Below are 9,881 nucleotides of genomic sequence, written 5' to 3' on the forward strand. Positions count from 1 at the left end.
GGGTAATCTGACAAAGGGTACAGTGGGTATCCCATAAATGGGTGGGGCATGCATTCCCAACTTGCATCACTCTCGACTTTGCGCCTGCAGACTTTGCGTTCCCAAAGGGCATCAGCCTACTTAGTTAACAGTTCATTTACATCAGTCACTCCTTTTCTCCATTTACACCTGATCTGTTGGCCCTGTCCTCTCTGCTTCCCAATCAGTGCTTTGCAGATATCACTCTTCCCCCTCTCTGCCACGCATGTTGAACAAGGCATCTCTACATGCCTGGCTGACATCTCAGTTTATGTCTTCCCATCACATCAACCTAAATATCTACAAAACAGAGCTTCTCTTCTTCCCTGGGAGGTCTTGCCCACAGTAAACACCCTGGTGACTCCTACTCAACTGCCAAGAACCTGGGAGAGATCCAGATCTAGCCTGATTGATCTAAAGAATGCCAGGAGCACTCGGTTCTCTCTTTTTCTGTTCCAACAGCAGCAGCCAAGTGGTTAACACCGTTTTGTTACATTGCCTACATTGTTACGTTGATTAAGCTGACTTTGTGGGTTTTTTGTGTTTCCTTTCAAACCATAATGGACCTGTGAAATTAGTTCCAAATCAAATTTAAATGACCCGAACCCTAATGGATGCATGAAATTAGTTCCGAGATCTGATTTGTTCAGAGGTATTACAGAACCGACTGTTGGGTATTACAGTATATGAACGTGACAAAGCTAATAAGTGCCGTTCTACATGCCAGTTATAGGCTACTACATAATGGAAACAGCTGCGTAGTTCCACACAATAAGGTACAATGAAATTGAATTGCATGTTTTCACCTCGACGAAGAAGGAATCCATGATCGCGCACAGTGTGCGCACCTTTGATCTCATGGATGCAATCTCCCAAGTCACTAAACTCAGGCAGCTGGTAGCTTGGCATGAATGCGCAGCTCAACGTTTTCCCCCCTTATTTTGTGCTGGAGTAATCTGATCCTTGGTCAGACTAAATCATCATGGAAGTTACAACGCACCTCATGTGTTTCTCTCCTGATCAGCGCTAAATACGGGTCTTCTCGGATCCACTCAAGTATTACACTTAAAGATAAACAGTCTTGGGATCCGAAGTAATAGAATCTGAACTGACCCGTACCAGAGTGACCATGATCAAACATGGACCCTAGCCCGTACGGGTCTCTGGTACTGTCGGGTATTTTTGGTTAGGGTTGACCCGTTAAGACCTCTAGTCGTCTAGTGTGTGCCCTGGGTTTGATGTATGTTTGATTGTGTGGTTGGCCCAGAGAGCTCCCCTTCCTTATGATTGTGGCTGGCCTATTTCTTCCCCTTCTATACATTTATTTATGTTAGTCTGTTGATACTATAGTCTTGTTTTGTGTTTTCATTAAACACTTGTCTTTGGCTTTCCCCATAACTATGTTATATTACTGGCCTCCCGTCACGAGCCACTTTAGAGGATGTAACACATAAAGAAAATATATTGTGCTTTGCTAGGAGCATTGCATTAGTCCTTATGTGTCTTCACAAGAATGCTGTATTTCTCTAAAGCTTGATGCTGAGTTATGTGATGCAGTTAGCACAAGCACATTTTCCCAGAGAGAAAAGTGTGAGATTTCCACATTGCTGGGCCAAGCCAACCCAAAATGAATTGAAAATTGAGTTACACAAGTTCAGCTGACCCAGTGAAATAAAAAGGGTCTCATGGGTCGCTGCAAAACAAAATGTCTGGTGTCTCCATGCTATCCAATCTATCAAATCCAAATCCAATCTTCATTGTAAAATCTGCATTTTCAGAGTTACCACCTGGCAAATTGTATTCCATTCTTGCAATATAAATTTCATTACAATGACACTCTCATTTGCATGCCAACAAGACCGTTGCAGGCAGAACTTGGGATGCCAGCATGGCAGTTGTTCAAACTGATAAAATTGGCCCAGGTGCAGCTAATTTCACCAAGAAGCCGCATCACTGAAAAGGTTATTTCACACTCATCTCCCATTAGAAAAGCTCCTGTGGTGCAGGCATATGAACATGAAAGTACAAGCACTCTCTTTCTCACAACCTGTCTTTCTGTCATCCTTCACCATGCCTATATGAATCCCTCTATCAAGGTCCATACTGAACATCAAGGGCGCTGTGTCGATTATATTCCTATTTGCATTCACATCCAGTCAGTCATTTATCACTTAAACATCTCTCTACATCACCGCGTGTTTCGACTTTCATCTGATTCTGACAGCCTATTCGGTGATCTATCCATCCATAGCTTCTATATTTGCTTTCACAGGTGTGGTTATTACCTGCGCTAGTACTGTGCTGTCCCAAGGAGTGGTGACTCACAAGATTCACAGCAGAGTTCTGGCCTGCTCTGCTACCTGCAGAATTGAGACAGAGCTGAGAGACAGAGAAAGAGAGGAGAGAGAGAGAGAGAGAGAGAGAGAGAGAGAGAGAGAGAGAGAGAGAGAGAGAGGGAGAAAGAGAGAGAGAGAGAGAGAGAGAGAGAGAGAGAGAGAGAGAGAGAGAGAGAGAGAGAGAGAGAGAGAGAGCATGACTTAATGTACATTCTGCTACTTTTGTGAATTGCTGCACAGCAATGCTGCAAAACCATTGCTGTGAAGTGCTTGCCTGCTGCTGGCAGGCAGTACAACTTGAGTGGAATACATGGTAGAGTCCCTGATGAAGGCTGTGCTTCCAGAAAATGCTGTTTCTCGGTATTGAAACACTTTTTCTCAGTTCTAGCTCACCACCATTCAAACAGCGCCTCACATGATTTTTGCAGAGGTTTTCAGCAGTGACGAACGCATCTAACGAGATGAAAGGGAAGAGGTTCATCCTTTTAGACTGTGCTGCGACTGGAGAGGTCTCTCAATGTGTTTTTCATCTCTCACCTATAATAATAGCCTGATGGGTGCACTTCTGTGTGTGTGTGTGTGTGTGTGTGTGTGTGTGTGTGTGTGTGTGTGTGTGTGTGTGTGTGTGTACTTGTGCAGTTTTGTATGGGGTACGTGTGTTTTTAGGTAACCTTTTGATTGTGCCTGCCTGCCTGCCTGCCTGCCTGCCTGCCTGCCTGCCTGCCTGCGTGCATGCCGTGACGTGAACAGTCCCAGAGTGCCTCATAAAAAGTGTGAGAAGTGAAAGAGCCTCTATTCATTACCCATCAGGGTCCAACATCACAAACAAAAGCAGGGATGACATGGTGTGTGTGTGTGTGTGTGTGTGTGTGTGTGTGTGTGTGTGTGTGTGTGTGTGTGTGTGTGTGTGTGTGTGTGTGTGTGTGTGTGTGTGTGTGTGCACTGCAAAAAATGGCCAAATTAAAACAAGCAAAATATTTTTAAATTGAGACATATTTCTTTATATCAAGCAAAAAAAACTGCCAATGGGGTAAGCATTTTTTTCTATACTAGAATTCTTAAAACTAGAAACAAAGTCTAGCCACTGAAAGAGCATACTGGTGCTTAAAACTAGACAAAATGCCTACATCTAAAGCAAGTTCTGCTTAATACAAGCAATGAATACTTTGTTATTTAAGAAAGATATGCTTAAATGTGGTATTTTTGTTCTCTTTATTAAGCCGATTCTGAGGATTTTTTCCTTAAATCTGAGAATAATAATAAGCCCCAAAACTCTTACAATAAGAAGCAATTCCTTCAAAATAATAGAATGAAAAGTCTTAAATTAAGACACCAGAAGCATTCTTATTTTCAGCATTTATTTTCTTTTATAAAGCAGCTCAGGCCCACATGCTATAAAATAGTGGTTCTCAAAGTGGGGTCCACGCAGGGACCCCCAGGAGTCCATGAAAGGATTTGAGGAGGTCCTGCTGAACATTTGTTGACATAGCCTCAATGTCAGTTTTACTACTTTAACCCATGATATAATTTTAACAACCCAAATTGTGTATGGGGAGGCCCAGCGGCACAGATTATTTTCAGAGGGGGGTCCAAAGCCAAATATTAATTTGGGGATCCTGGACTGGAATAAGTTTGAGAACCACTGCAAAGTTGGGCAGGGGGAGGACTTCACACTTTACACAGCAGACACTCAAGTCTGGACACTCAACTGGAAACATTCAATTCTAAAAACCATCCAGCGTGACAATACAATGTATATATAAAGTGCTTTGAGGGAGAGGCATAACTGATCCTTACTTCACAGGGTCCATCAGTTGAAGAATAATTGTTACCAAGACGTCTTGGCGGTAATAAAGCAGTACCAAGCTCTGTTGGTGACTAACCTGAGTAATCAACTAACCGTATTACAGCAACATCAAGGAACTGAACTGGTGGCGTTTGGTCTTTTTCTATGAGTCATCTTCCACTTGGGGTATGTGAGGTGAACGGTGTAATCACTCGCCATGAGATACATCATGCTGGCATAGGTGTCCTCTTTTGGGGGGAGCACGGTGGCGCAGTTGGTAGTGCTGTCGCCTCACAGCTAGAAGGTCCTGGGTTCGATTCCCGCAGTTGATGCTGTGGGCGTGTCCTCTCCTCCGAGTCATCAGTGCCCACCCCCTAGGTGGGGTTGGCGAAGGGGCCTTTCTATGTGGAGTTTGCATGTTCTCCCCGTGTCTCCTAGGGTAGGTACCCTCACAAAAACATGTAGTAATCCTGGTCACAATACTGCCTCCCCCTGGATAAAAAAGGTGTCATCTTTTGGGAAGGTCAATACAGGCATGGCTCCAATGGCATGTGCAGATGGTTTCACAGACGGCAGGGCTGAGTGGAGTGGTCTTGCCTGAAGAAAGGTGTTGGGGTCTTCTGCAGACTGACACAAACACAAACAGAAAAAACAAAAAAATATCACAAAAAATGTATGCGTTGCATTCTGAATCTTATAGTCAAATATGAAAATTGCCATATATGCACATTTCTTACCTCAAGGATGTGAGCAGAGCATGCATGTCCTAACTTCATGTGGTGGAGACATGTCAGGCGGGCTGCAAAGTTAAAAACATTAATTTACAGCAGCCAGTTATTTAAACAAGCGTATACTTTCATGAGATACTCCGTCAGAAACAGTAATTACTGTACCTTTGTCCAGCTGCTTAAGGTCCCACAGCGGATCACTTTGGGTACAAAGTAGGAGTTCCGTCAATCGAGGATTCGTCAGAGTTCATCCTATGACACAGACAGATAAAGAGAGAGAGCAGGTCAGTTCACATTCCTCCAACGAGGATCTACCGGTGTTCATCCATAACTAGAGAGAGATCACAGAGAGACAACATTTTTGTGCCATCAGGATACAAAAAAATCACAAACACATAACATAAATACAAAATACATACAAACTGGAAAAGGCCACCAGTCATGATTCAAGAGGCATCACATTACATTGTATGCACAGAACTGAGATGGGGCCTGTTTGTTCAGGAGTCCTATAGGGACAAATGATCTTGAAGCCCTAGCCTGCAACATTGGCACTGTGTACCGTCGTCCTGATGGTAAAAGGTGGTATTGACTGTATAACGGGTGCGTTCTATCTCAAGCAATAGCTCTCCCCTTCCTAAGCACCCGGGTCTCATACATTGCTGCTATACTCTCATGTCGTACCCCAGCTATCTTGCTGGATACATTGATGATTTTATGGAGTTTGTTCTTATTAACCAATGATAGTGAGCCATACCAGGAAACAAAACAGAAAGTCAGTGCACTCTCCACGAAGGATCGATGGAAGAGCACCATTACACTTTTTTGCACATTATACTGTCTCAGTCTGTGCATAAAATGCAGCCTCTGCTGACCTTTCTTATAGATGGCATTAGTGTAGGAATTCCATGTCAGCTTGGAATCAATCGTTGTACCCAAATACTTGTATTCGTCAACAGTCGCCACCCCATCCCCATCAATAACTATTTGCTGGTGTGCATCATGAGCACTAGTCCTACAATAAAATATACTTAGTGTTCTTAATATTCAACTGACTGAAGGAAGCACATGCAGGCCTACTTCAAAGGAATACATTTGCTTACATGTTCCAGTTCTCTGAAGCAGGGGTCAATGAGTCAATGAAGGCCCATCTGGGTTGTTATTCAAGGTCCAAGACCTGGGAAACATCCTTCTTGTTGGGTCTGGTCTTAGGCTCTCAGTTGACTCTGCCAGACTGCCAGAAAACATAACAAAAATAAACAATTACAATTTAAAAGTGTAACCTGGCATTACGTTTCTAATAGCAGAAACTGAAGTGTGTCAGATGTTTGTCATTTGTCTGCCAGGTATCAGTGGTGTGTTAACATGAGTAGTAGCTTACTCACTTAGCTCCACTGGCTGCATATCTGTCCTGCAACATTGTAGTGCTCTATGAGGTAAGGGATAAAAGGATAATATACATTAGAAACAATGTTAGGTAATGTCTAGACGCCAATTAGAAATAACTAAGTAATAGTAAAAAAAGGAATTAAACAAATAACGACTGGCAACCACTGGCATAAATGAGGCTAGACAAGACAGTAGCAAAGGGCCTTGCAGTCAAGACAAACAGCCAAATATACAAACAACATAAGCCACAATCTATAATACAAATTACTACTACTACTAATAATAATAGTCTGTTTTCAACCTGGTGTCCCTATTTTGGACAACATTCTCAATAATGGCCAGCCTACACCCTCACAACGTGCCACTGTCTAACCCTACCGCATTAATTGTTGGTACAATGATAATTCGGGACCCCCAGGGGTCCTCGAGGGAGATCCAGGGGGTACCGAGCTAAATGATGGATAGTTAGGAACCAAATTGACCCTTATGGCTTATGGTTAAATTAACATAGATTTTACAATATAAATTGGGGTCCCGGAGATAGAAATGCCATTAAATAGGGGTCCGTAGCCTAATGCATGTCAAACTGGGGGTCCTTGAAATTAAAAGAATCACTGCTAGAGACGTAAAAATCTTCTCTTATGGGACTCCCTAGCTGGCATATCTTTTCAAATGGGGGTCCGCGGGCTTGTGAAAATAGCAGATCTACAAGCTCACAATCGAGGCGTTGTGATGTGAGCTTGTAGATCTTCTATTTTCACAATGTGCGCCTATTTCTTAGGTAATATTTGACAATGTGGCCAATGTTTGACCATGTTTTGTAGTATTGTTTGTTGTGTGTCCATTTATATTTTAGAGCAGTGGTTTTCAACCTTTTTCGCATCAAGGACCCCCAAATTGACAAATATTAGCCCTGGGACCCCCATTTGAAAATATATGCCAGGGACTCAACCATTTAGATTTTTTAGGGGATCCCAATCTACACTGTATCACCATCATCAGTGTTCATTTAACTCTGAGAGTGTACAAATGGAACCAAATGGACCCTAACGGGTCCATTTGGTTCCATTTGTACACTCAGAGTTACAGACATATAAGGGTCAATTTGGTTGCTAACTATTCATTTGCCTGGGGACCCCCTGGAACCCCCTCAAGGACCACTGGTTGAAAGCCCCTGTTTTAGAGGGATTAAAAAGGTCTTATAAGTTCTTAAGTTGTCTCTTTATAAATGTGCAGATACCCTGTATAGTGTATGCACTTACACTGTATGTTGGTTTGTTTACTGTTGAGTGAGAAAAACATTAAGATAATCTTCTTGGGACCCCCAGTTTGGTAACCACTGCCCTAGGCCAGTTTAGCTTTTCTAACCCACAGGGGTGCAACATTTAATTGAATACATTTATTATAAATAATATTCTTATAAAAGCGATTTTCTGAACATCTACAAGATCACAAAGCATGTTGTCAGCTTGTAGATGAACATTTTTTAAACATTTTTTAAACAACACAGTTGTATGACAAACATAAAATATGGCTAAAGTAAAGTAGTAAATAGATGCTTTAAACCAGAGGTCTTCAACGTTTTCCAAAGACCCCTAGCTGAGAGAGAGATGGAGCAGGGACCCCCTCTATATTGTATAAAATTGTATTTCAGATTAAACTTTTTTTTCAACTTGGTCTGCTCTTTTTACCCCCTCTAGACCAAACCTTTTTGCCAAAAATAGCCGATCTACAAGCTCACTGTGAGCTTGTAGATCTGCTATTTTTCTAGATCTGCTATTTTTGGTTACCCTCAGAAAAGGGATGCTAGGGTTCAAGTGGTTAATGTAAAAACTAAATATATAACACACACACAGATTTGGCGGCCCCTGGGTAGTAACTCTGAGGACCCCCTGTTGAAGACCCCTTGGATACAATAATATTGTAATTGTGTGTAAATACGTTTGTACCGAACACTAGTTTCAACATATTATGCTCATGCTGCCTGAAAATATGTTCTCCACAACCAGAGCTAATCTGCTGAAATCTACCCAGCAACATACTACTGTAGGTTAATTATGAAACTCACTTTGTTGGCGGAGTCCAGCGGGCCGTGTCTCTGGGGTAAACAAAGAAGGACGAGAGTCCCTCGCTAACTTCGCTAAATAAATCGATGACATAAACTTAAGCAACAAAAGTATGAGGAATATGACAAAAGACAACGTTTGCTAAATATATAGTATATACAGTGAACGTTAACTTACCTTAGCATAACAACTCTGAATGAATGAACGGAGCAGACTAGAGCTGCAGAAAAACAACAAGACCGTTCTTCTCTTCCTGTTTCTTACGCGCGCTTCTCCAGTGATCAACTGCGCATGTGTAGTGCGGTCAGTGTTGCCAGATTCTGTGAGAGAAACAAGCAACCAGGTCTAGGAAAACCAGCCCAAAAGAAGCGACTATGGGCAACATGAGCACTTTAACACATACATCAGCTATTTGAAAATAGCAGATCTACAAGCTCACAACGCGTCGCGATGCGACGCGTTGTGAGCTTGTAGATCGGCTATTTTCAAATAAAAGCTTGCAGGGAAATTATAATGAGCAGATCTGGCAACCCTGAGTGCGGTTCTAGGTTTGGGCGGATACGGAAACGGTGCATGGTATACGCCCCGTATACCATTCAAAGCCCTTTGAATTGTATACAGGATACAGTCATAGAGTTAGGAGGATGCAGTAGACAGACCCTACATCTGATTGGACTGAACAGGAGCGAGGCTTTCCCCATTGATTATAATGAAAATTCAGACAATACAGCCTTACTTAGCAGGACCAAAAGCACACACACAAAACGTGATGTTAGAATACACTTGTGTAAAGTGATGTCCAAAAATAAATACACTTAAAAGGGATATTTCACTTTCAAAAAAACTTTCTGTCATTTTATCATCTACTCAGGCCTTTGTGAACCACCCAGACAGTTTTTAAGTTGCTTGATTCATTATTTAGATATTTGATATTCATTTTATCAGACACGCCCCTTTCCTATACAAACCCATTGTAACTTCAAACTCCATTTTAACCATGTTAGATTAATCAAAAACACCCGTCCTTGGTTCTGGTGACTCATCCTGCCCTCTTAATGCGTGAGGGGGCCGTGTTTTTCCGATTACTTTTTTCATTTATTTTATTAAATTTTTTTATTGTACTTTATTTTTTTAATTTTCAAAAAAAAATATTAAAAATACATACCGTATGTCCCTGTGTGAGGAAAGTTATATGGGCGCGTCCGGGCTGAAGAGCTGATAAATAATCTGTTGTCCGATTGTGTCAGCGCCCCCTAGTGGCCAAATTATTCAAGAAGCCCAATAACCCTGATTTTCAGAACCACATGTTTGTGTGTGAGGAAAGTTATATGGACGCGTCCGGGGTGAAGAGCTGATCAATAATACGTTGTCCGTTTGTTTCAGCGCCCCCTAGGGGCCGAGATAATAGTGAAAACCTGTTTGAAAGGAGTAAAAACAAAATTGGACACCTGTTTCTGGGTCAGCGCGTCGCCCCGAACGCGCCCATATAACTCTCCTCGGACACGGCCTTACCATTCTCCTTAATTGGCTAGGGTCAAATGTCAAGTTATTACGCGCA

General features: G+C 42.2%; 1 long non-coding RNA gene across 1 annotated transcript; it reads right to left on the minus strand.

The window, feature by feature from the left end:
* Positions 1–4,903: 4,903 nt before the first annotated feature.
* On the minus strand, positions 4,904–8,576 carry LOC311061525. Its single transcript, XR_014602406.1, has 5 exons — positions 8,501–8,576; positions 6,254–6,297; positions 5,972–6,102; positions 5,034–5,120; positions 4,904–4,939 (listed from the first exon to the last, which is right to left on the minus strand). It is a non-coding gene; the product is annotated as an uncharacterized lncRNA (long non-coding RNA).
* Between the last annotated feature and the right edge of the window lie 1,305 nt (positions 8,577–9,881).

This window comes from Gymnoscopelus microlampas, assembly GCF_963454915.1.
Source record: "Gymnoscopelus microlampas genome assembly, chromosome: 15".
NCBI classification, from domain to species: Eukaryota; Metazoa; Chordata; class Actinopteri; order Myctophiformes; family Myctophidae; genus Gymnoscopelus; species Gymnoscopelus microlampas.